This window comes from Amblyomma mixtum, chromosome 5 (genome assembly GCF_055824585.1).
Source record: "Amblyomma mixtum isolate Tamu chromosome 5, ASM5582458v1, whole genome shotgun sequence".
In the NCBI taxonomy this organism is placed as follows: Eukaryota; Metazoa; Arthropoda; class Arachnida; order Ixodida; family Ixodidae; genus Amblyomma; species Amblyomma mixtum.
The window spans coordinates 199,600,952-199,627,384 of record NC_143016.1 but is presented as its reverse complement, the minus strand read 5'-3'; the positions used below and the strand labels follow the sequence as shown (position 1 = coordinate 199,627,384).

At 45.0% G+C, this 26,433-nt stretch overlaps 2 pseudogenes; both read right to left on the bottom strand.

The window, feature by feature from the left end:
• Window positions 1–15,613: 15,613 nt before the first annotated feature.
• LOC149345408 (uncharacterized) lies at window positions 15,614–18,104 on the bottom strand (annotated as a pseudogene).
• Window positions 18,105–18,202: 98 nt separating this feature from the next.
• On the bottom strand, window positions 18,203–25,995 carry LOC149345407 (uncharacterized; annotated as a pseudogene).
• Between the last annotated feature and the right edge of the window lie 438 nt (window positions 25,996–26,433).

The window sequence follows — 26,433 nt, the reverse complement described above, 5'->3', positions numbered from 1 at the left end:
CAAATTGGAGGCATGAAGTGAAGAATCGCACATTCTTACGAACGTTTTCACCGTTAAGAGCCGAAATCTAGAAGTCAGTGATGGAATACGCGCTTCCAGGTACAAAACGGAATTCGCCACAAATTTTGGAAGACCCAAACAAAGGCGCAACGCCTCCCGCTCCAAGAGAATCAAGGGGCGAAGTTTATACGCTGGCGCACCAGAGAATAAAACACAGCCAAACTCTAAGACTGGACGGACGTACATTCTATAAATCATAAGAAGTGAGTGCCTTCTCAAGTGAGCGCCTGTGCTGTCTTTCTCTACCCTGTCGTCCTTGTTTTTAAGCGCTACTACTATGTCCTCTCAACCAGAACGAACACTGCTCAGCCTGCGCAGCATACCGACCGCTCGGACTCCTTTCGTAGTGATCCGCTCGATATGGGCCCCCCAGGAAAGAGAAGGATCATAAATTACTCCGAGGTACTTGACACTTTGCACTTGAGGAATTACATGGCTCCTGTAAACGATAAAAATATTAACTGGACGAGAGAGCGGAAAAACCAATAAAGCACATTTATTGACATTAAGGGACAGATTAATGTCTCCTAACCATTGGTCTAGGACATTCAGGTAGGACTGTAAGGACTGGTACAAAGAGGAAATGTTGTTCTCTGAAGCAAAAAAGGCGATGTCATCAGCATACACATAGGTGGACACCTGAGGACTGCAGGGAATACTGCTGAGTAAGATGTTGAAAAGTACAGGGGAGAGGACCGCCCCTTGGGGCACTCCTCTCTCTTGTCGAAATTTGCTTGATGAAACACCGTTCTGGAAGCAGTAAAATTCCCTGTCAGCAAGGAATTCAGCAATCCAAGCCACAAAGTATCTCGGAAATCCTACTGCCTGTAGTCTTTGCAAGAGCGTCCTGTGCTCAACGCTGTCATAAGCTTTAGATACATCTAAAGTAACAAGCGCTGCGTATTGGTTTCGGCGCCGAGCTAACTGTATGCGGCTCTCCAGATCGGTATGGGCACACCATATAGAGCAGTCTGGTCTGAACCAATCTGGCAAGGGTTCAACAACCCAGTCTCTGAAATAACAGACATTATTCTGCCATGCAACACCCTCTCAATTAACTTAACGAGATTCTAAGTTAAAGAAATTGGCCTTATATTGTCTAACACATAACCATCTCCCTGCTTTTTAAGCAACGGGATAATCTTTGCTAGACGCCACTCATTTGGAATCCATGGCCCCTTAAGAGAGTAATTTATAAGTGCCAGTAAGTCGGTGGGAGATTCCTCGAACAAAATTTTAATCATAGAAGAAGTCACACCATCAGGGCCAGGGGCTGCGGGTGGAAGGCGGGATACAATGTTCGAGAGCTCAGTGAGGGTGACCTCCTCGAAATCGTCCAAAGTGGCAAGAAATCTCTGAGGAGAAGGAAGAAGAGCCGTAAACCGGCGCTCAAGACCTCTGCCTATCTCTTCCAGGGACTGTGCAAGTTCAGCCGGTGACTGAACTAGGGAGACAGCGTTCATGGTGGACGAGATTAGTTTCTTGGATCTTATGTAATTGAATAAAGCGCGCCTATTTCCAGATTTTGAAAGGAATTCGTAGCGTTCAGTATCGTGCAACTCCTTTGCACGAGATACGGTGCGCTTGAACGTAGCTGCAACGAACTTATAATCGATCCAGTTTTTGGGACACTGATTGTGAAGAAGTTTCTTCCAAGCAGCCTTTCGGCGCCTATAATCTCGAGCGCACTCTGCGTTCCACCAAAGGCACGGCGATATTCCCTTATGTGCCTGAACCAAGAAATCCGATTTTTTACGAGCTCCATCCAAAATTGAACAAATGCGGATGGCATTATCTCCACTGTTGGAATGAGATAATTCCTGAAGGTCTGCTTTGAGGGCATTTTTAAAACTGTCGTAATTTATGAATGTGCGCCGTGTGCTGTTAGGAGAGGTCAACTGGCACATAACTTGGAAGCTTATGGGAAGGTGATCACTATTGGAGGCACAGTCAACTGGCGCCCAAGAGGACACAGTTATTCCGGGGGAAGAAAATGACAAGTCTAACGCTGAGCGAGACTGACCACGGACAAATGTGGGGAGACCCGAATTTAAACAGATGAGGTTATTTACACAAGCCCAGTCCCATAAGAGCGTACCGCAGTGATCTGTTCGAAACCCCCACGAAACATGATGCGAGTTGAAGTCTCCAACAATTAAAACCTGTTTCCTGCAACTAGATAAAAACGAGTCAAGAGGCCGAACGTCATGCACACCTGTTGGAAAATATACATTAGCCAGAGTGAGTGGCTGATATCCAGGAATATTGAGATCAAGTGCCTGAATTTCGCACTGCCTGTCCATATATTGAAATGACACAGTTGCCCTGTGGCAAAATTTTGTGGATACGAACAATAGCAACCCACCACCTCTTGAGGGCCGGTCAAGCCTGAAAGATCGATAATTTTGTAAATTGTACCTGGAATCTTTAGTGAGCCAAGTTTCCTGAAGAGCAATTAAATCTGGACTTAATTTACTGATTAAACAAACTAAATCTGTTGAAGCAGAAAGAATAGACCGGCAGTTCCACTGCAACACCTTCAACGACCCTATGTTGCCGAAAGGGCCGCAGCGGAGATCGCCTGATCCAAAATACTGCCTTTGGATGTAGATCTAGGGTGATTCTTTTTATTCTTCGACTGAGAGCAAGACGGACCAGCACCACCTAACGGAGACGCACTGCGCTTTTGAGCACGCATCTCAGTCTCCATATCAACGCACTCTTCAGATGAGAGTTCTGTCTCATTGGGATGTGAATAACTGGTTGTAGGGATAGACGAAGGCTGTGATTGAGTCTGACTCAGTGGATTGGAAGTCACGGGCACAGAAGGTTGGGGAGGTGCAACCAATGGAGAAGTGATTGTGCCACAAAGAGGGGCAAGAAGCTTGCAATAAAGTGGACATTTGGGATGCCATGACCTGCGAAATACACGCGGACAGATTTTCAACTATGCGATCCATGGCACTTGCCATTGCTTTCTCCACCGCCGCCGCAATCGCTTGCGACAAGGAGGAATCCACAACGGTTGCATGCCGCGCTGCCACACTTGCATAGCCAGATGTCCTATCTTTGATGACTGCAACTGCCTCACGTCTTGAGCACCTGCGCTTGTCAATCAACTCTAGTACTTGAACTTCCTCAGCGCGCGCTGGGCATTCGGAATGGCTTGCTGAGTGTCCACCGCCACACAAACAGCATTTCTCGTGTTGAGAACACCCAGCGGGGTCGTGGCTCTCTCCACACACACAGCAACGAAAACTCGATTTACAGGCATTGGCGCTATGGCCAAACCTCCAGCAATTACGGCACTGAAGGGGCCGAGATGTAAATTGATCCACACGGAAAATCAAAGGCCACACCTTAACTTCAGATGGACAGGACAGCCCCGAAAATGTAGCAATAACAGTCTCCGTCGGTATCTTTGTTCCATCCACCACACGACTGCATCGGAGAATGGCGATCACGCCAGCCGAAGTGAGCTTTTCTAATGTCTCAGACGCGCTTAGCCGTGGGTCTACGCCACGGACTAGCCCTTTCGAACACGCCAGATGAGGAGGTATGAATGCGCTCACCGGGTGATTGGCAAACGACGAACACTTGAGGAGGTCGGTTATGCATGCCTGGTCTGGCGATCTGCAAACGATCCCTCCACGGCCGAACTGCCGGACGTCAGTGATCTTCATGAAATGGGGGGGTGGTAGATTTAAGAGCAGCCTGAACAGCCTCGGGGTTATTCAGCTTGATGGAGCCCTCATCCGCGGGGACGAGAACAACCGGTATACTGCTTACTCCGCAACGGAAGAAACAATCAAGAGGCAGCTCGTCTGGGGAAAGACAAGCTGACCAGGGGGAATTCCCCTGGCCTGGAGAGTTGGTGGACATCAGTCCCCGTTCCTGCGTTCAGTCACCCTGGAAAATAGGAAGAGAGCACAAGAAATCAAGCAGAAATTCGAGAAATAACTCAGCACCGCCTGGTACTTAGCCGCAACCGCGTCAGCGCGTGAGCTGGCACTTCTTCTTCTTCTTCTTCTTCTTCACCATATGAAAATCGCACATACCCCACGCGGGGGGATTGGCCAAGGTATGGTGGTGAATGCCAAGGAGGTATGAGTGCGGGAGAAAAAGCTAAGTAAAATAGTACAATATTTGAATTCAGAAAATATGTATGAATTGTTAGAAATATTTAATAATAAGCAAATTAGATACATCAGGAAACAAAATAAAATAGGCTTTTGGACATTCAGTGGAATTTTTTATGGATTTAACAGGGTAAGCGCCCAGTTGCAATGATGTAATCATGAAGGTAGCCGCAAATAGTGCTTAATGAGGATCCCGTGGCGCTCGCACCAAACGAGAGCAGAACTGGTAAAGACAAAGGGAGTCCTAACCTCGAAAGAGGGTCTTCCAAATACTGTTTTCTCTGAAATACGAACCGCCGGCAAGAGAGGAGATAATGGTCAACTGTTTCAACTTCTCCGCATGTGTTACAAAGGTTACTCGTAGCGAACCCGCATCTGCATAAGTACAAGTTGAGGTGGGGGATTCTGCATCGCAGAAGCGTCATGGACACTTCACACCGCCTTGTCTTACATGATCGAACATTCCATGGGAACTTTAAATATTGAAAGCCCACGGTATTCAGCAGCGGATCACCCAAGCTGGCTGAGATATGTTGGAACCGCTGGAAACGGGAGGTCACCAACATAATAAGGTGCGGTACGGGATATATTACAGGGGCAGTGAGAGCTGACCTTGCCAATAAATCGGCCAGCTCGTTGAAATAGATTCCCGAATGACCAGGTACCCAGACAAAGCGGACCTCCCTTACTGTGTGCGGAACAAAAAACCTAAGGGAAGGCATCAACCTGTCCCTCTTCTTCTTCTTCATCCTCTTTATAATGGCACAAACCCACGTGGGGGGATTGGCCAAGGTATAGTGGTATAAAGAAGGAAATTTTCATAGGATTACGACAAAATTTCGGAGCCAAACGTGAATTTTGAAAAATGTGTTCATGAAAAACGACAGGAGAATATTTGAAGTCCTAAGAAAGCGTCGTCGTCTTCCCCTTCCGGTGCTGCGTCGACGAGGGCTCGCGACGAGCAGTCTGCGTCCGAATGCTTGCGGCCAGATTTTGAATTCTTGAAGACGCAGGTTCCAACGAGCAAGGCGGCCGGATGGATCTTTCAAATTGGCCAGCCAGCACAGAGCATGGTGATCGCTTACAACATTGAATGGTCGTCCGTATAGGTAGGGGCAAAATTTCGACGTGGCCAAAATAATGGCCGGCCATTCTTTCTCGGTCGTCGAATAGTTGGTTTCGGCTTTCGACAGTGAACGGCAAGCGTACGCGGTAGCTTTCTCCTTTCTACCATTTTTCTAAACGAGGACCGCTCCTAAGCCCACACTGCTTGCATCGGTATGAATTTCGGTTTCGGCGTTTTCGTAAAAGTGCCCGAGCACAGGAGGGGACTGTAAGCGGCGCTTGAGCTGATTGAAAGCTTCCTCTTGCGGCCTTTCCCATTTAAAAGGCACGTCAGCCTTGGTAAGTTGGGTCAAAGGTTCAGCGATGCGAGAAAATGTCTTGACGAATCGCCAATAATAAGCGCACAATCCAAGGAATCTGCGTACAGCTTTCTTGTCATTAGGCTGCGGAAACTCTGCGATCGCAGCCGTCTTCTGGGGGCATGGGCGAAGTCCATCCTTGCTTACGACGTGACCAAGGAACAGCAGCTCCTCGTAGGCGAAGTGGCACTTCTCTGGTTTCAGCGTTAGGCCTGAAGACTTGATTGTTTCCAGCACTATCCGAAGCCTCCTGAGATGGTTTTCAAAGCTTGAAGAGAAGACAACAACGCCATCTAAGTAGACTAGACAAATTTGCCACTTCAGGCTTGCGAGCCCTATGCAAACTATCATGCCAACAAAAAAGACTAAGAAACCATGGGTCACTCGAGAACACTTACATATGATCAAAAATAATAATCGTCACTTTCATTCTTTCTTGCGTACACATTGAAAAGAAACTCTAAAGGAATTTAAAATATTGCGGAATAAGCTAAACGCTGAGCTTCGGAGAGCCAAATCTTTATACTATGAGCAGTTATTTGCAGATTGCGCTCGACAACACCCGGATGTTGCATGGAAAGCAATAAACACTGTTTTGGGTCGTAAAAGTAAAAGTTCCCTTCCGGACGTTTTAACACATGAAGGTGGTGAATTGAGCGGTAAAGCGCTTGCAGATTACCTTAACAATCATTTTGTGAGTGTTGCAAATCCTTATGACTATCCTCTAGACACAACTCGAATCTCCACTAGTACAATGAAAACGATATACCTTCAGCCTACTGATGAGCAGGAGATTTATAACACTTTCATGTTGCTCCGAAGCAGTAAGGCCCTTGATATTGAAAACTTTCAAATAATGTGATAAAGTATGTATTGACCTAACTTATATTCGTACTGACTTACATATTTACTTTAATACTGGATTCGGGCTTCTTTCCTGAAAAAATGAAATGTGCCAGGGTTTCTGTAATCTTCAAGGGCGGCGACCCAAACATGGCAACAAACTATCGCCCAAGTTCAGTCCTCCCTGTATTTTCTAAGGCCCTAGAAAAAATCATTTTTGCTCGTATAATTAACCTCTTTGACAAAGAAAACATAATAAGAAATGCACAGTTTGGTTTCAGGAAGCACAGATCGACGAAACTGCTTTACTAACGTTAAAAGAACGAAACATAGAAAGTAATTTGTTCTCGTTGGCTGTTTTCATAGATTTCAGCACGGCTTTCGACTGCCTGGACCATAGCATTCTTCTATCCAAAATACAAGCTTGCGCGATTCGCGGCACGTGTCTAGCTTTGCTGAGGTCCTACCGCAGCAACAGGTTTCATAGAGTGTTAATCAAAAACTGCAGCTCATTCCTTTTTCCTATAAAAAGTGGCGTACCCCGAGGTAGTGTGTTAGGTCCGCTGTTGTTCATTACACACGTTAATGACTTGGTGAATATTGATAATACAGTAAAACTAGTGGTATATGCTGATGATAGTGCTATTCTTATTTCTGACCATAATGCTGATGGTTTAATTATGCAATGTAATGAATTTTTAGCTAAGCTATCTACATGGTTCAAATTAAACAGGCTTCAAATCAATTCCACTAAAACTAAAGCTATTATATTCCGCGCTAAAAACGAATTAATTGAAATAAATCACACTATAACCTATGAGCACCAAGAAATTGAAATAATTGACAACCATAAAATATTAGGTGTCCATTTTTCCTCGCATCTAACCTGGAATGCTCACATTGATCACCTTCGTAAAAAACGTTCCTCGATTACACGAGTTATATCGCGCTGTCGTACAGTACTTCCACCCAACATAAAACTTCAAGTATCATGCTTTGTTTAACTCCCACTTAAGATACTGTAGTCTAGTTTGGTGTACAACCACAAAAACCAATCTCATCATCATCATTTATTGACCCTTAAAGACCCCTGGGGGGTGGGGCATTACATAAGGGAGGGGGGATTTACATCACAATAATACACCAGGTCACAATCAGTGCCATATACATGTACTGGCAGGATATAAAGAAAAAATGTACATGAACCCATCACAGAGAGTGGCCAAACATATATAAAACGGTAGTTATACACAGAGAGAAGAATAATCAACATCAGGTTTTTAAGTGCGACAGCAGCAATTGGCGGAACTTGCACGGATCTCGTTCGATGACAATGCACTCGGGTAATGAATTCCATTCTTGGATGGCAACAGGTAGAAAAGACTTGTTAAATGTGTTAGTGGAGCCGCGAACGCGTAGAATGCTCATGGAGTTGAAGAGACGGCGCGAAGTTCTGAAGAGCGGAATAAAAATGGAGTCCCGAAGTGATGGAAAACAATGGTAAAGTTTGTGGAACAATTACAAACGGGCAATTTTCCGCCTGTGCACCAGAGGCTCTATGTCGAGAGACAATTTTATATTAGTAACGCTAGAGTGGGTGTGATAGACGGATGAAATAAAGCGGGCTGCGCGGTTTTGAATAGCTTCTAGGGTGTCGATTAAGTAAGGTTGGTGTGGGTTCCGAATAGGAGAGGCATATTCTAGTTTAGTGCGGACGAAAGTATTGTAGGCTAGTTTTCGGATAGAAGGTGGGGAAGAACCAAGGTGCCGTCTGATAAACCCGAGTGATTACGAAGCATCAGCTGCCAGTTTCGTAATGTGCTCGGACCACGTGAGGTTGTTGGTGATATGAATTTCTAGATACCGGTATGAAACGACTTTGGAAAGGGTGGTCGAGTTCAATGAATATGCGTAGTTGACACTAGTGCGCTTGCGTGTTACCTGCAGGTACTTACACTTGGAAACGTTGAGCTGCATTAGCCATGCGGAACACCAATCTTCAATTCTATTTAAGTCATTTGAAGGATTAGGTGGTCTTTTTTAGTGGTTATGCGCGGTACAAAACGCAGTCGTCTGCGAAAAGACGAATGGTCGATGAGATGCCTGCAGGAAGGTCATTTATGAAAATTAAAAATAGAGGTGGACCGAACACCGAGCCCTGGGGGACACCGGCCAAAACCTCAATTGCAGGCGACTGATCATCATCGATAATGGTGTATTGAGAACGAGCAGTTAGAAAACAACGAAGCCATGTTAAAACCAGAGGATCGAGGCAAATAAACTCCTGGTTTTACAGAAAAAAATCATCCGTTACATAGCAAATATTGAGCCCATGGAAACTACGAAGGGTGCATTTGAATCATTCAATATCATAAGTGTAGACAAGCTGTATGAATTTCGCCTATATCAGTCAGTCTACGTTTCCTCCCCTGAAGTTACTAACCTTCTAACGTCCTTGGGATCCTTAGAGCGATGAAATATTAGCGTGCAAACAAGAAGTATTGATGCGTGGGCAGTTCCTTACTTTCGTACATTTTATAAATATCAGTCACTTACCCACAACCTCCCTACAATACTAAACAAATATGGACCCACAGAGGGCTTGAACAAAAAACAATTACATTCCTATTTCATGCAGTTGTGATCCATTAATTTTTCTTTGTTGTTTCCGCGTATGTGCTTTTCAGTTGTTTTATTTTGGTTTCGGTTCATTACTGGCTGCTTTATGTGGTTGACATGATTATTACTTGTCACAGTAACTGTTTTATTATTTCCTTTATTACGGTCTACTTATGTACTTTCCAATCTATTCATTACGCTGCTGCCTTGTAATGGTCTCTTGGGCCTCGCCAAGCTTTTGTGTAGCTTTTAGCCCAAGAGACCATCCAGTTGTTTTCTGGAAAATAAAGATGTATTGTATTGTATTGTATTGTATTGTATTGTATCCAGTACTCGCTGAAACGTTGCCGGGGCAGAGCAGAGGCCGAATGGCATCACCTTGAACTCGGAGTACGTCTAATTTCATTAACGCAGTCTTCTCGCGATCTCTTTCGTAGACTTCAATTTGCCTGTAGCCGCTTTTCAGGCCCATCGATGAGAAGTACTTAGCGTTGCACAGTCGATCCAAAGTGTCGTCGATGCGTGGGGGGGGGGGGGGGGGGGGGGGTAGACATCCTTCTTCGTAATGCTGTTCAGGCGGCGGTAATCGACGCAAAAGCGAAGGGTGCCGTCTTTCTTTTTCACTAGGGTGACTGGTGCTGCCCAGGGGCTCCTCGATGACTGGATGACGTCGTCACGAAGCATTTCCTCAATTTGCTTGCGGAGAGCTTGGCGTTCTAGCGGCGATACGCGGTAGTAGGGACTCTGTCGCAGTGGTCGGGCGTGTTCGTCTGTGACAATGTGGTGCCTGGCAAGCCGGGTTCGTCGCACATTCGATGCTGATGAGAAGCAGTCGCTGTACCTTTGAAGAAGACTGGGTATTTGGTCTTGTCTGCCCCGGGTTAATGCTGGGCCTCGGCGAGGTGGTTCTACGGGTTGGTCGGATAAGGCAAATATGTCTCGGATGTCCGCCAGCTCGTCGAGAAAAGCAATCGTAGTACCATTGTTTAGATGCCGGTATTCTTCGGTGAAGTTAGTTAGCAGCACCTGGGCTTGGCCATTTCGGATTTGGGCGACACACCTTGCGACGCCCAGTCCTCGATCCCGGAGTAACTGGGTGTTCCCCTCTACGACGCCTTCAGCAATGTCGATGTCTCCAGTACCTATGCAGGCGAGGACACTCGATCAGGCCGCCACGCTCAATGCTTCGTCTATGACGTTTAAGGCAACGTCATGAGTTGCGCTCGTCGCAGCAGGTATGGCTTTGTCCGTGGAAAGCATGATCGACTTAGATCGAAGGTCGATGACCACCCGATGTTCATTCAGGTAGTACAATTCCAAAATAACGTCTCGCGAGCATTGCTGTAGTACCAGGAAGGTTGTAGCATCATCATCATCATCAGCCTGACTACACCCACTGCAGGGCAAAGGCCTCTCCCATGTCTCTCCAATTAACTCTGTCCTTTGCCAGTTGCGGCCAGTGTATCACCGCAAATTTCTTAATCTCATCCGTCCACCTAACTTTCTGCCGTCCACTTGCTACGTTTGCTTTCTCTTGAAATCCACTCCATTACCCTTAAGGACCAGCGGTTATCTTGCCTTCGCATTACATGCCCTGCCCCAGCCAATTTCTTCCTCTTGATTTCAACTAGGATATCATTAACCCGCGTTTGTTCCCTCTCCCACTCCGCCCTCTTCCGATCTCTTAACGTTACACCTATCATTTTTCTTTTCATAGCTCGCTGCGTTGTCCTTAACTTAATCTGGACCCTCTTTGTTAACCTCCACGTTCCTGCCCCATATATAAGAGTACCGGTAAGATACAGCTGTTGTATGCTTTTCTCTTGAGGGATAATGTTAAACTGCCATTCATGATCTGAGAGAACCTGCCATATGCGCTCCACCCCATTCTTATTCTTCGTTATTTCCCTCTCATGGTCCGGATCTGCGGTCATTACCTGCCCTAAGTAGACATAATCTCTTATTACTTCCAGCATCTCGCTATTAACTGCGAACTGCTGTTCCCTTGCTAGGCTGTTAAACATTACTTTCGTTTTCTGCATGTTAATTTTAGCCCCACCGTTCTGCTCTGCCTGTCTAAATCATTGATCATGCTTTGTAGTTCCTGTCTTGAATGGCTTAGCAAGGCAATGCTATCAGGGAATTGCAAATTACTCAGGTATTCTCCATAACCCTTATTCCCAACTGTTCCCATTCCAGTCCCCGGAATACCTCCTGTAAGCAGGCAGTGAAGAGCATTGGTGAGATCGTGCCTCCCTGCCTGACACCTTTCCGTATTGGAATTTTATTGCTGACTTCATGGAGAACTATAGTAGCTGTGCAATCGTTATAAATACCTTCAAATATTATCACATAGCCCTCTTCCACTCCCTAAACCGCAATGCCTCCTGCATGACAGCTGAGGTTTCCACTGAAGCCAATTCACAATACTTACACCCGCCATTCAAACACTCGTCTAGAACAAACCATAGTAAAACACTTCGTCAACCAGTCAGCCGTGTAAATATCCACAAGTACTCCCTGTTTCCAGATGCTATATCATATTGGAATAAATTGCCTGAAGATGCGGTGAAGTGTACGTCCGTGGAACAATTTCTTAATTATATCGAAAATATTGACATTTCTGTTTAATTCTCTCCTAATCTTTTTGTGTTTGGGTCAGAGAACATCTCTGTATTTTTGAATTTTTGTTTTTACTCTGTTTGATCAATGATGCATTGTAAACACTCCTGCATGGGCCCGAAAAGGGCCTGCAGTATGTTCAAATAAATAAATAAATAAATAAATAAATAAATAAATAAATAAATAAATAAATAAATAAATAAATAAATAAATAAATAAATAAGTAAGTAAATAAATAAATAAATAAATAAATAAATAAATAAATAAATAAATAAATAAATAAATAAATAAATAAATAAATAAATAAATAAACCTCCACCACTTGTCATGGGTTTTCCGGGCACAGAACACAAAGCACAGCACGGCACAGAGCACAAAGCGCTGAACGGCGTTCACCGGCAGTCAGTCGTTCCAATCGCACCAACAGGAAGCGCGCGCTGCACTTCTTCGTCATCACAAAATAAATAAATAAATAAATAAATAAATAAATAAATAAATAAATAAATAAATAAATAAATAAATAAAAATGCTTTGCCGTAATCAGTGAAGGTTATATATAGGGGTTGGTTATATTTCGCGCCTTTCTCTATCACCTGATTGACAGTGTGAATGTGGTCTATTGTCGAGTATCCTTTACGAAAGCCTGCCTGATCATTTGGTTGACTAAAGTCCAAAGTTGTCCTGACTCTATTAGCGATTACCTTAGTAAATACCTTGTAGGCAACGGACAATAAGCTGATTGGTCTGTAATTCTTCAAGTCCTTGACGTCTCCTTTCTTATGAATTAAGATAATGGTAGCGTTCTTCCAAGCTTCTGGTACTCTCGAGGTCACAAGGCATTGCGTATACAGGGTGGCTAGGTTTTCTAGCCCAATCTCTGCTCTGTCCTTCAACAAATCTGCTGTCACTTGATCCTCACCAGCTGCTTTCCCTCTTTGCATTGTTCCTAACGCTTTCTTTATTTCATCCTTCGTTACTGGCGGAATGTCCCATTGCTGTACTCGACTGCCTCTCTCCGTAACTTGATGACTGCATTCGCTACTGGATAGATTTGTGTAGAATTCTTCGGCTACTTTAACTAGCTTATCCATATTGTTAATGACATTGCCCTCTTTGTGTTTTAGCGCATACATATGGTTTTTACCTATGCCCAGTTTTCTTTTCACTGATTTTAGGCTACCTCCGTTCCTTAGAGCATGCTCGATTTTCTCCATGATAAACTTTCTTATGTCGGCTACATTAAGAAGGTACTTTAAGGCTGTAGCATAGGTTCTCCCGTTTACTGTAACTCTCGCGGTGCAGCGTCCTGACGGCGTAATCAGGTTACCGCCTGCGGTGCGGATCAGTGGGCCATCCCAAGTTACTTTACTTTCCTGAGTCGGAGAGCGAGTGGCCCACTCATGACGGAGTAGTCAACTCCGGTGTCGACCAAGGCAGTAACCGCGTGACCGTCGACCGTAACTTCAGGCTCACTTGTTCGCGTTCTCGTATTGCACGTTGTCTTCGGTGTCCGATCTCGGCTTCGTCGAGCAGTTAGGCTGCTATGGGCGTACTCCGAAGTTACTTGTCTATGCGGTGGTAAATGCTTGAAGTCAGGCCGCGTTGTCGTCGTCGGTGTTGTCGTCGTAGTTGAGGCATGGTCTTGCGTTTTCGTCGATGGAGGATCTTTGTTCTTGCGCTCAGAAGCAACCTCACCTCCAGAGGCTGCTTTATTCACTTTAACCTACGGGGCGGGGGGAGCGTCCGCGCACGGCGTAGCGTCGGCTAGAAGATACAAAGTGCGGTGACGATGGCGACGGGAAACGTGATAGGCGGCTCGGCGATGAGAATTCTTCCCGACGCAAAAACTCCTCGATTTCGACTGGTCGCTGGCCGGGTCGGAGTCGTGGGGCGTCATAAGAGAACCCTGGGATGCCCATTCTCCTGTATAGGCAGTACCGGAGAATGTGACCGGCTTCGCCGCAGTGGAAGCATAGTGGGCGGCGCTGGTCGGGTGTTTTCCACTCGTCGCATTTCCTCAGGAAGGCCTTGCGTGACGCTGGTAGGACGGGAGGGTTGGGGCGGGAGGGCGGCGGTCCAGCGCAGCTGGCTGAGGGCGATAGGGGCTTGGGTCCCGTCGTCGAGGTGCAGGACGGCGCACTGCTGCGGCTTAAGCCATGGCTGGGGGCTCTATAGGCTGCGGGGTGGTCGGCGTCACACCCAAGGCCTGCTGAACTTCGTCCCGGATGACATCTGTGAGCGATAAAAGCTGCGGCTGCGTTCCCGTTGGCAGCAATCGTCGGAGCTCCTCTCGCACAACTTGACGGATAACCTCCCGCAGGCTATTGTTGTTAGCTGTGTCCAGACAGTTTGCTGAGAAAACGCGCTGCTGACGGTCATACTGGCGGGCTCGGGCATCAAGAGTTTTTGCCATAGTGGATTCCTCTTCTACAAATTCCGCGACGGTTTTCGGTGGGTTGCGGACGAGACCGGCAAAGAGTTGCTCGCATAAGCAGCTTTACCTTCTCTTCTTCCTTCATGCTCGCGTCGGCACGCCGGAAGAGACGCTTCATCTCCTCAGTGTACATTGCAACGGTCTCGTTTGGGTGTTGTAAGCGAGACTGTAGCAGCTGCTCGGCTCTCTCCTTTCTCACGACGTTTGTGGAAGTCTTGAGAAGCCGTTCCTTGAAGGTTTCCCAGTTCGCCAGGCTGGCTTAATTCCTCTCAAACCTGATTCTTGCTGGTCCCTCCAGGGCGAGAAGACGTACCTAAATTTCATGGCATCGTCCCAATTGCTAAAGAGAGCCACACGGTCGAACTATTCCAGCCATTCTTCGGGGTCGGTGCCAGGCGAAGCGTCGAATGTTAGTGGCACCCGCGGCTGCTGCAGAATAACTGGAGTCGTCGTCTGGGGCAAGCTCATGGTGGACGTTGCTACTTGCTTTCGCTTCCGGGTAGGGTCCGGCAGAGTCGCGAACTCAGGTGCGTCCCCTAGGAGACGTCGGATTGCGCTGTGGACTGGACTCCGGTCCTGCGGTGGATGACTCAGAGGGCTGGCGTCACGACTTGTAGGGGGTGTCTGGTACATGGAAGGCTACCCCGCACCTCCACCAGATGTCACGTTGTAGTGACGACAGTCCAGAGGTCAGGAAGACACCAGCAAGACTTGGATACGAAGGTCTTTATTTGGGCTGACTTGCGCCCGCAAAAGAACTAAATCACTCGGCGGCGGCGTAAGCAACAAACGTGCTCGTCAGTCGTCGAACTATTAATGCCAGCTGCTCGCGGCATCGCTCAATTTAAAGCCGGCGACGAAACTTCGAGCTCACCGGTCAAGATCATCTGCAGTAATCTGGAAACACGTAAATGCGGCTCTGCATGGCTGTGATAAATCGAGATTAGTCAGGTCGCTTCTCGCATCACGAACAAAAATGATAGCACCCCTTTGCTGCGGCTTTGAGCGCGAACGAACGGACACCACAATGATACGTGGCAATATTTTATAAACATGCACATTGGCCAGGTTCATTCCTACAATGCACTGGTGAAGCTACCCCACTACTGCCACGTATCAATGGTTGTTGATAGCCAACTTTTTATGGTGTAATGCAGGAGTACAGCTGGCACTGTGTATTTTATAAATATGTGGCATGTATTAGAACCACGGGGATCAAAATTAATAAAAAATCTTCTTCTGCAGCATGATTCATACCCAAGTGCGACTTTGGCTTGTGAAAATTTATTATAAATATTTTATTCTTTGTTTCCTTCATTCCTTGCTTTCCACTAAATAATTGCCATTAAGTTGCCGAGCAGAAAAAGGGAGATAATCGAGGGGCTGGTTATGACATATGCACTGACTGTTCACTGACTGTTTGCGTTTCTTCATGCACATGTCAGATTGATTAGTGGAGTTGGATATGGTTGTTATTTGTGCTGGAACAAAATTTTCTTTGTAAGCAGTGCTCTGACATAAACCCCTCTTGCCTTCTCTGTTATCCTTCTAGCCTGCTCTCTTAGTTTGAGTGTCACATATTTCTTCAAAACAAATTTGATCACTCCAATTACATGTGCTGGGTTTTATTTGTAATGCTCTACTTCCTGCAAGCTTTTCTCATGTCATTGGCAGAAATGCTGGAAGGACTGTATGACCAAGCGGTCAACATTTTTGTGCCCTTGCTCGTAACTGCAGCCGAAAATGTGCTCCACAGTGCACAGGGTGTGAATTACGAGCTCTGAAGGCATTATCAGGCCTCTATTGTTTCGAATGAATATGAGGACACTCTCGATGTCGTCCTGTACAAGCATCTCTAAGCAAGAACTGCAGTTTATGCTTTTCGACACAACACTCACAATAAAACCACCTATGTAAGTGACAACCTCAGTGCTAAAATTAGTGACTTCGTAGCCAAGGGAGCTGTAGTCATGATCAGATATGGAAGTAGCAATGTACATGTGAGGCGACTCATCAGCTTCATCGTCGTTGCTTCTGTGCCCAAGCTCATGGGCCACTGTTGCAATCCCCTCAAAATCTGGGGCAACATTGCCGGTTGTCACAGGCCGCACATCTGCATGCACCAGTAGGCTTCTGTATGCGTACCGGAACTGCAGAGCTGAGAGGTTATTGTTCCATCCCCCTCTCTGGCGGATACACCTCAAGAACATTTCAAGGTGGTCTTGGCTGAGCCTGCGTATGTACAAATGTAGCTGTAATGAAAATGAAAACACCATATTTTTTTTCAATTGGTTTCCTGCCTTGGCAAACAGAATGGAGAAAGTATGTCTCCATTCTTAGTTCCGTGTTAATGCAATGAAGTGAAATAACAATGAAGGCTTAGCCAGTGAGTGCAGTTTCTAGAAGTGCTCACAGCGGCATAGTTATTGCTTAGCTTGTTTGTTTTATGGCCAATAAAATTCTGCTTTTAGTCAGCCGTGCTTATTTGCATCATGTGTGTTATGTGTTTAGTGGCGCATAAGCATCCGAGGCTCTCATGCGCCAATCTAAGGGTGTAAGAAAATGGTTTTGTGCAGAATTTCACCGAAAGTGAAAAAGATCAGTGGTGTAAACGGCCTAAAAAGTTAGTTGCTACTACACTGTAACGCTGGGAATGAAATTTTAGAAGTGGCTAGTATTAAAACCTTTAAAGAAGGTCGAGTAAGCTCAGTGGCCAACCTTGTCTAAGTAAGGTTCCCGAGGCTCCCAGCCAATCAAGTAAAGACCACGGAATTCTTCTCAGGTACAAGAAGACTGCTGAGGTGTATAAAAAAGTGAAGCAAAGTAGTGAGTCTGAATTTATAGTCTCTCGAGAAAACTTATTTTGCATCATGTCTGTTGCAGCCATGGTAGTATGGAGAGCCTTCTACATTCATTTTTACAATTACTGAGCTTGGTAACAATATTTGCCGCAATTTTTACCTGTCCTCTTTATGTAGCTTCAATTTGAATTTTATTTTCATGGAACGCTGAAATAATTTGTGAGAGTGGTAGCTAATACCTATGTTTCCACCAGAATGGTAAAAAGGATTGGATTGCTTTTCATTTTTGTCGCTTTTGGTTAACCTTCTCAACTCTCCACTGACCTCATTTGTAAATGCAATAACATGGAAAATAGTTTTCTTCATTTCCTTTCAAGAATTGAAGTGTGTTTATTCTGCATCTAACTCCTGAAACGTTACTGTCACGCCATTTAATAGCAAGATGCCTTGCAGGTAGGTGAAAATGCATGTTGTGCTTTCCTATTGTCGCTCTGTACTTTCGGCTACATTTGTTATGAGCAACAGTACACTGGAAAGTCACTGGGCTTGAGTTGCTTTATTATTCAGCCATAGACTGAAACTGCATGCTATAAGCATGTCGAATAAGATAGCATTATTTCTATAAATTGGTTTTAACCCAAGTTTTAGAGATACTTTCCCGTCGTTGTCACCTTGTCATTATTTCACTGTTTGTGCTTTAGCTTTCGATATTCTGTATAGTTAGGACAAAATGCATTGCCTTGAAACTGCATTAGGGTGCCTTCATCTGCATGGTTCAGCACTATGCGAAATGCCCTATGGTCTTGCACTCTCTTTATTAATAAAGCAGCACTGCATATGCAGCTTTAATTGTGTTTTTACTTTTCAGCCATGAAAGTTTTTTGTTGATTTGGATTGCGCACTTGTGTACTGACATGCATTAGTAGTATATGAAACACAATATGCAGTCCTACCTCCAAACAGTGGAATCGAAGAGCTTCTGGTCAAGTTCTGCAACACTCTTCAATGAAAATGCCAAACTTATGACCGACATTCTCCTCCCCGAGGTGCATACGAGCTCACGAGATGGAAGACGCAGCGGCATGAGCTTTGCAGATAGTTGGAGCATCGTCTGCTTTGGAAGATTTAATGTTTCTGCTCGCAGTGGTGCTTTGAAGTCCATTCCAGTTAGACTGGGTGAATTTAACACACCAAAGGTCCTGAAAGAAACATTAAAGGAAAATTGAATTATTTATGCAAACGAGAACTTCACTTGGTAACTCACCGATCGACGTCAGCAACAAATTCTGCAGTTCCACTGGATCCATTGAAGTTTTGAATTCCCAGCTCCTGGGCAAACTTCAGGCTTTTGCTCACTGATGCACTGAATGTTTGTGCAGCCAGTCGCACTTTCATGATATGCCTGTAGAACTCAATATGAGCTCTCGTTAAACCCCAATAAATCAATCAATATGAGCTCTCCGGAGCTTATTTGCTGCTCGAAGACCTTCAGCTTCTTGCAGGTTTTGCAGCTTTTCAATGAAGCCCCATTCAATTGACTGCAAAAGACAATAAATATATTAGAAGCAAATTACACTATATCAAACTTGAATATCTTACTCCATATTATTTGCTGTGCAGTGTTTTCATATTGCCCAGGAGGTTTCTGAGCAATTTTTATCCATGGGCAGCATAGAATACCAGGGACACGGTCCTTGACTGGTTGCGGGGATGTAGAAAAGCCGTTACAAACTGCTCACTTGTGGCTTCATGGATCCGACAGCCAAGCAGCTTGCCCATGGATACATTAGCTGCTAGAGCATCGCACACAATAGCAACAACGTTCAGTGAACATTGTGTCAGCTGCTCAATGGCCTCATTTATTATGTTTCTCAGTTGCTCCCCACTGAGTCCATAAATGAGGAAATATCCGAAGGAAATTTTCTATGGAGCCGCCACACAAACTGCCATGAGCACGAGTGCATCTCCAGCTAATGATGAGTCATCGCTGTCCAGTGGACTCTGACTGTTCCCCAAGTCAACGTAGCCAGTAAGTCTCCCTCTCTTAGTGTCCATCTCACACCTTTTCCTAACCTTCAGGAACCTTCAGGACTAACCTTCAACGTCTACAGAAAACCAACATACACCGGCCACTACCTTCATTTTGCTTCCGTTCACCCTGTTTCCCAAAAGCGTTCCGTGGTTGCCTCGCTCCTCCGTCAAAACGAAAGAATATGCACAAAAATTGAAGACAAGTCTGCTGACACCTTGCACATACGCCATGATTTGTCTGCTTGCGGCTACCCTGGACAATTTATTGACTCGGTGGAACGACAGCTTGCACGTCCCGCGCTGCATCGGACCCCAGGTACCCAAAAGCGGGCGCCGATTCCTTATGTTCCAGGAGTTAGTGAAACTTTGGCACGCATACTCCGTCGCTACGATGTGCAGACTGCGCATGTGCCAGCCCGCAAGCTCAGGGGAGATTTGGTGCGAGTGAAGGACCCACTCAGAAAGGAAAAATTCCCGGGCGTCGTATACGCAATCCTATGTGCCGACTGCGCAGCCGTGTACATTGGCGAGTCAGGGGATTTTGAAAGAAGATTGCGCGAGCACCAGAATGACGTGAGGAACCGGCGGGTGGCTTTGAACGCGCTGGCCGAATATTCGGTATCTGCCGAGCACAACATTGACTGGACACAGGCACGTGTGGTAGCGAAAGAGAGGAACAGAGCATCACGGCTCTATCTTGAGTCGCTGATCATTCAGACGACAGCGAATACGCTGAACCGTAATCATGGTAATATGGCCCCTGTATACGCAAGATGTCTGGGTTCTTTGATACGCCGTATATAAGGCAACGGTTTCCCGTTTCGCCTCATTGTGAACAAGGCTCCCGTGTGGGAGCCGAAACGTCATTCCATCTTTCTTTTTGGTCGGTGCCTTTCATTTTTCGTCACCTTTTCCTAATGCTCATAAGTCCAGCATCAGGCAACAAGGCCGCTCTCGGTAATTTTTTGTTTCAAATGATGTTTGGAAATGATTGAGAGCTTCACTTGTAAACCCTGGCCATCCGTCAATCACTTTGAGCCAGGTGCGAATTGTCTGCCTGTTGGGCATTGGAAAAATACTGGCCACATATTCATATGCCCTTCGAGGCTGATAATTGTGTCAGCACGCTGATTGTGTCAGCACGCCGTCTGTTGCTTTGACTAAGAAAGAATTTCAAATGTTAAAAATGTGATTGTAAATCTCTGTGATTATTTATCTTATGTTTTTTTGGACGCTTGAACGATATGGTTGTGACGCATTTGTGGTTTTTCGAGGGGGAGAAGAAGGTATAAGAAGCAGTGTTTCTTCGAAATAAAAACCAGTTGTAAGTCAGCGCTTGTCTCTTGTCCCGGTGTTTTGCGCTGTTCCGTCAAAAAAAAAAAAATACGGTGTAGTGGCGAACTTCCTCAACTTCTCACTGTATCATATTTGTGATGGTGCTTTGGGCTTGTTAGAACGCCAGCCTTTTACAAACTCTTGTGGCAGTTCTCTAAATGCGTCCAGTGCTTCTTGTCCATTCGGAGAAATCAGTTGTTTTTATTTCATTTCATTTGGAAGGCTTTTGAGGACAATCATTCCTTTCTTTTTTTTCTTTTGACTGTCTTGTGGCTGAATGGAGTTTTCTTCGCGTGATAGAGAGCTTTTTCTTGACTGTCCACAGTCGAGTTCTTGCAGATTGTGAAACAATGTACGGGTCATCATGGCTTACTCCTTTCTTTTTGCTGGAGCTTTTCAGAGATGGTGTCGTCTCTGGGGAATAGAATACTGCGTGAGTTTTCTTAATAATCGGCACTTTCGCTGCTGCTTTGGCAAGGTTCGTTGCACCTTGGTTCTCACTGTGCATCCCTGAGCTTGCTGCAACAGGTGTAGACGTCTGCTGAGGCAGCAAGAGTGTGTCAGAGGAGACAGTGCATCTTCTACCTTTTGCGTGTTACCTGCAAGCACTTCCGTGGAGATTTCCGTTGTGGTGCTGCTACTGAACTGGGAGTGTGTGGCCTAGACATGTCCTGAAGAAAAAAAGAGTTTTGACCGGAGGTTCTAGGTATTTAGAGCATCTCACCTCCTTTCGCTTGCGTGAGGACTTTCTTGTGGGAGCGTGCAAGTACTTGCCGGGGGATTTGCGTATAGATGAGGGGGCTGGTTGGCGGCTCTGATAGGAGAGCCGATCAAGAGCTGTGACGTGGAAGTTTGCCACAGAGTGCCTAGGAAAAATTCCACTGAGACTACATCATTGTTCAGTTCTGCAACCGCTCAAAACGGGACGCTGTTTTTGAAAAAGCTGGGAAAAAAACGCGTTTGCACAACTGATCTTGGCTTCGAAGAATCGTCTCCTGTGTTTATCAATGACCACTTGTGCCCGGAACTAAAAAAGCTTTTGGGGATGACTGTCGCGAAAAAGAAATAAATGAAGTGGAAATATGCGTGGACGACTGGCGGCAAAATTTTTGCAAGAAAGACTGACAGTTATGGCGTACTGCACGTCACGTGCTTAAGTGACCTCGATAAGAAAAACTGATTTCCGGTATCAAATGATGCCATGTGCTTCCTCGAAAATGAACAACGCCTATCGAACTCCAGCCGAAGTAGGCGCTTTGCGCAAGAATAATCATGTCGGTCTTTCTTTCATACACATCAACGCGCAGTCGGCACGCAACAAGGCAGATCAGATTCTTGCACTTATTTCCACCTTCGGTTTTGAACCCGATGTGATTATGATCACCGAAACGTGGTGCCGGGATGAGTCTGATGTTCTTAGTCCTCCTGGCTACACAACGTACTTTCTCAGTAGAACCTTCCGGAAGGGAGGTGCAATTATGGCGATGGCAAGAAAAGAGATAACCTGTCATCTTGTATCGAGTTACAGCTCTATTAGTTCCGATTATGAAATACTCACTATCCGTTGCATTAAAACTGTATTCTGCACTTTGTACAGACCCCCTGCAGGCAGCACAACAAAATTCATTAGCTTTATCGATGGTTACTTGGGATGGATAAACGACAATGGTTATGAACTAATACTAGCAGGAGATTTGAACATTCATTTCAGCAGAAATTTTGTGCCACAGGTGGAACTTCGCAGATTGCTAGACGCAAATGGATTTTACAATGTTATACATAACCCAACGCGCATTCAGGACCTTTCCTCGACATTAATTGATGTCTTCATAACAAACATTCATGACTCAAAGCTTATATCGGGTGTTGTAGGCGCACATATAAGTGATCACTTGCTGATATTCTTGATGACCACTCACTCGACTCACACGCTAGAAGTACAAGAAAATATTCCTGTAAGAGTAAGAGACATAAATGATTTCACTCTAGATACTTTTCGTTGCAATATAGCAAAGGCCGACTGGTCAGAAATTTTGAGCATAAAGGACCCTGAAGCTGCTTACAGCTGCTTTCACACAAAATTTGTCAGTATTTATGATGAGCATTTTTTGTATAAATAATTCAAGCCGTCACGCAGAGCAAAAAAAACCGTGGATCACAAGGAACTGCATAAAAGAAATGCGCAGGAAAAGTAAATTGTACCAAGTGTTTTTAAAGCATAAAGACGATAAAACGCTCAAAGAGTTCAAAGAACGAAGAAACGAAGTAAACAGCCTACTTCACTACGAAAAAAGAAGGTATTTCCACAACTTATTCAATAGTGAAGTAATGAAAAAACCTGACCTCGTTTGACAGCACCTTAATCGCGTTCTCAATCGTAGCCCTGAATGTGCAAGCAAAATACACTCGATTACTTTAGAAGGCGAAGTAATATCAAACGCACGTTTGGCAAATTCATTCAATGAATATTTTGTATCGCTATCAAGCAGTACTAATGATTCAAGCTGCGTGCAATATTTAGGTGCAGGGACGAGCGACAGTGCGTTTTTAGCGCCAACTGATACAAATGAAGTTTTCAGCACTATCATGTCAGTCAAAAACAGCAACTGCTGTGACATTCACGGGCTTCAAATACGACCGGTCAAACATGTCTTAGACCTAATCTCTCCTATCGGGAACGTGCGCTGCCCAGGTGGCACTGCAGTTATTCCACTGTTCGTCTAAAAACTGCTGCCGTCAGTCGCTTGGGCCGCTACAAACGCGAGGGCACATTCTTAACGATTAGAAGCCCGCGTTTGGTTGATAGCACTATCTGCCTCGCTTCTGTAGACATAACCCCGATAACTGACACGCACCACGTGTGGCTTCGACAGCGCGCAGAAGCTCACGCCAATAAGCTCAGGAAGGTGGCGTGGAATAGCACCAAGAGCGCCCCCAGAACTGCTTGCTCCTCTCGCTATGCTGTGTGTTAAGGCGCTGCAGTCGACCCGGCAAACTTGAGCTGCGGTTCCCTATACTCGAACATATTTTTAACCTCGTTTTTCAGCATGGAATTTTTCCGAAACAGTTGCAGCTTGGAAAGGTAACAGTTTTGCACAAAGGCGGTGACAAAAACGAACTCACAGATTACAGGCCTATTTCAATTTTACCAGTTTTTTCAAAAGGTCTGGAAAAAATAATCCATTCTCGCGTAATGTCATTCGCAACAAAACATAAACTAATCACAGATGCGCAATTTGGGTTTATGAAAGGGCTGGCTACCGAGACGGCACTTTTGACACAGAAGGCATCTGTAATATTAGACGCTTTCGAGCGAGAAATGTGCGCATTAGGCATATTTATAGATTATTCTAAGGCCTTCGACACCATTAACCACGATACCCTGTTATTAAAGTTGCAACATTATGGCTTCCGTGGCGTTTTTCTTCAGTTGCTAAAATCCTATCTGCAATACCGCCGCCAGCAAGTTGTTATCAATAATCATTTGTTTGATGTACGAGCAGTTCACGCAGGAGTACCTCAGGGAAGTATTCTGGGGCCTCTGCTGTTTTCTTTTTACATCAGTGATCTGGTAAACATTGACAACACAGCAAAATTCATCATATACGCTGATGATACCAGCCTACTTTTAATAGGGTCTGATGCCGAGCTTCTTATCTCATGCGCAAATGTACTTCTAAATAAACTACATTCCTGGAGTATCGTTAATTCGCTTGCCATAAACAACACTAAGACAAAAGCTGTTTTTTTTCAGGCCGAAAAACTGTAACATAGACACGCAGGCCATACTCCATCTCGGCACTGCAAATATTCAGATAGCGTCGCAAGTTAAATGTCTTGGTGTTCTGTTCGAAAAAAATGTGTCCTGGAATGCTCACATAGATGCAGTTGCAACTAAAATTTGTCGCATTATAGGGATCCTGTGCAAATTACGATATTTTGCTCCTGTTTGCATTAAACGCCTTATTTTCAGTGCCCTTTTTACTTCACATATCAACTACTTTCACCTAGTGTGGAGTACAACTACTTTGTCAAATATTACTAAACTTCACCTCCTACAAAAAAAGGCAATTCGTATAGTTGCAAATGCTGCATACGATAGTCAGACTGCACCTCTCTTCAGGGAACTAAACATTATCACACTTCCTGACATTTATAAAACAATGCTCCTTAAGCGTTATTCTAACGGAATTAAACAGAATAAAAACATTTAGGCGGCATAGGGTACCTCACACCTAAACGAAAAACACGTACGAAATACCCGCAGTACTGAACTGTGGGAAATACCTCGAGCACGCACTAAATATGGATACCAGATGCTACGTAATATGCTCCCGTCGCTTCTAAACAAACGAGTTGTTTCATAGCCCCAATACTGTTTTTTTTTTGTAAATATATCATAGCCACAATAATTCCACTTTCTACCTTTTTCTGCATTGCACCGTACATTGTATACTTCATTAAACACTCTACTAATCTTGTAATTGTTTTGCTTATGTCCTGATTTTGTCCCACATCCTCCCATGTCTGATGCGTTGTGTTTGTATTCTAGTTTTGTTGCCAATGCCATGATTTTTAGGGGCCGTGAACCCCGTCTAGACCAGCTAGAGGCTTTTTGTTGACGGTCCTCAGCATCTGTAATGTTGATGTTGGAATAAAATGATGACGATGATGCTGTGTCACACTAATGGCCTGAAGTAACATTTTCATTTCCGGAGACACCAGCATTCGGATTCATTCTTTTACCTGCAGGCGTGGGGACTTTCTCAATGGTGACTGATCCCGTGAGGAGGGTGAGGGCATTGTCTGTGAACTGGTTGCTTCTGGGCTTGCCTGCTCCTGCATAGATATGACTTGAGGTAAAAATTTTGTTGCCTGAAATACTGGCCTTTCTGCTCCCTTAACTTTACCTGCTCGCGTTTTTGTGGTGACATACGTGGCGAAGACTGCAATGGTGAAATATCACCGTGAGATGTGCTTGCAACCTGAAGTAAAAGTATCGCATGAGCTGAGGCACTCAAACTTATCACCCTATGCACACAGACTTGAAACACCATGAACGCTGTCAGAATTTTGTTTAATAATGTAGACATGCCTGACACACAGTCTCTCCTGCAGAAGTCCTCCCACTTATGTACCACTCTTAACTGCTGATCGATGGTGGATTTTATTTATTTATTATGAACTTTATTCTTTTTATGTTCCATTTCTGCCTTTACTTTCGTTCTGACATACCACATGGTAAATATTTAATTGCAACTTAAATATTTAGTGTGTTACTGAAACGTTTAGTTTGCCTCTTTTTACTTATGTTTGGCTGTAAAGGTTGTATATATCATCAGCTAGGCTCAGCATAGATTTCATATATATGAACTTACTGGTAATGAGCATTAAAAGTTTACACTGAATGCGGGTTCTGCTAAACGTACACTGAGCACAACCACAATTAGCACCTACCTGCTCACTCTGTACACTTTAGAATATTGTTGGCACTGCATCCAGTTTCAAAAAGTGCCTGGTGTGGCCGCTGTAAAAGCATTACTGCTGAAAGTGTCTTGAGCAGATCCTGTGCCCTATATATAAATTAGGCAGTGGTGTCCTAATAGCGCTGAGCCACTTCTGTAGCAAGTTTTTATTGTTCTGAGGAAAGCTGAAACAAAAAAAGGCCCCCTTCACTTACTTTGCATCGACTGTGTCAATGCTAAGCCTGCACCATATAACACTAAGCGTAAGGCTCTACGAATGCCCGTCATGCTTGCTGCATGCATAAAAGAAAATCTTTAAAAGAAAACGCGACAGTGCGGTTATGAATTTTCAGAGAAGAACAGTACTCACACATGAAGCGAAATGCCCGATCCCTTTTGGTATCTTGTTTTGCACATAAGGCACGATAGCGGCATTCTGCTGAAACTGTGCATGAGCGAGGCAGATCGCGTCGCGCGGAGCCACAGCGTGTTGGGGAGGAGGAATAACCGACAGGATCGAGAAGAGGACAGGACGAGCGGTATAAGGGGACGTTTATGTTCTCTGTGTCCTTTTGCTTTCGAGCGAAGGCGAGCCAATCCGCTCAGCTGACTGCTCTGGCGGCCGTGGGTGTGCGCTACAGCACCGGGAAGTCGCGCGAT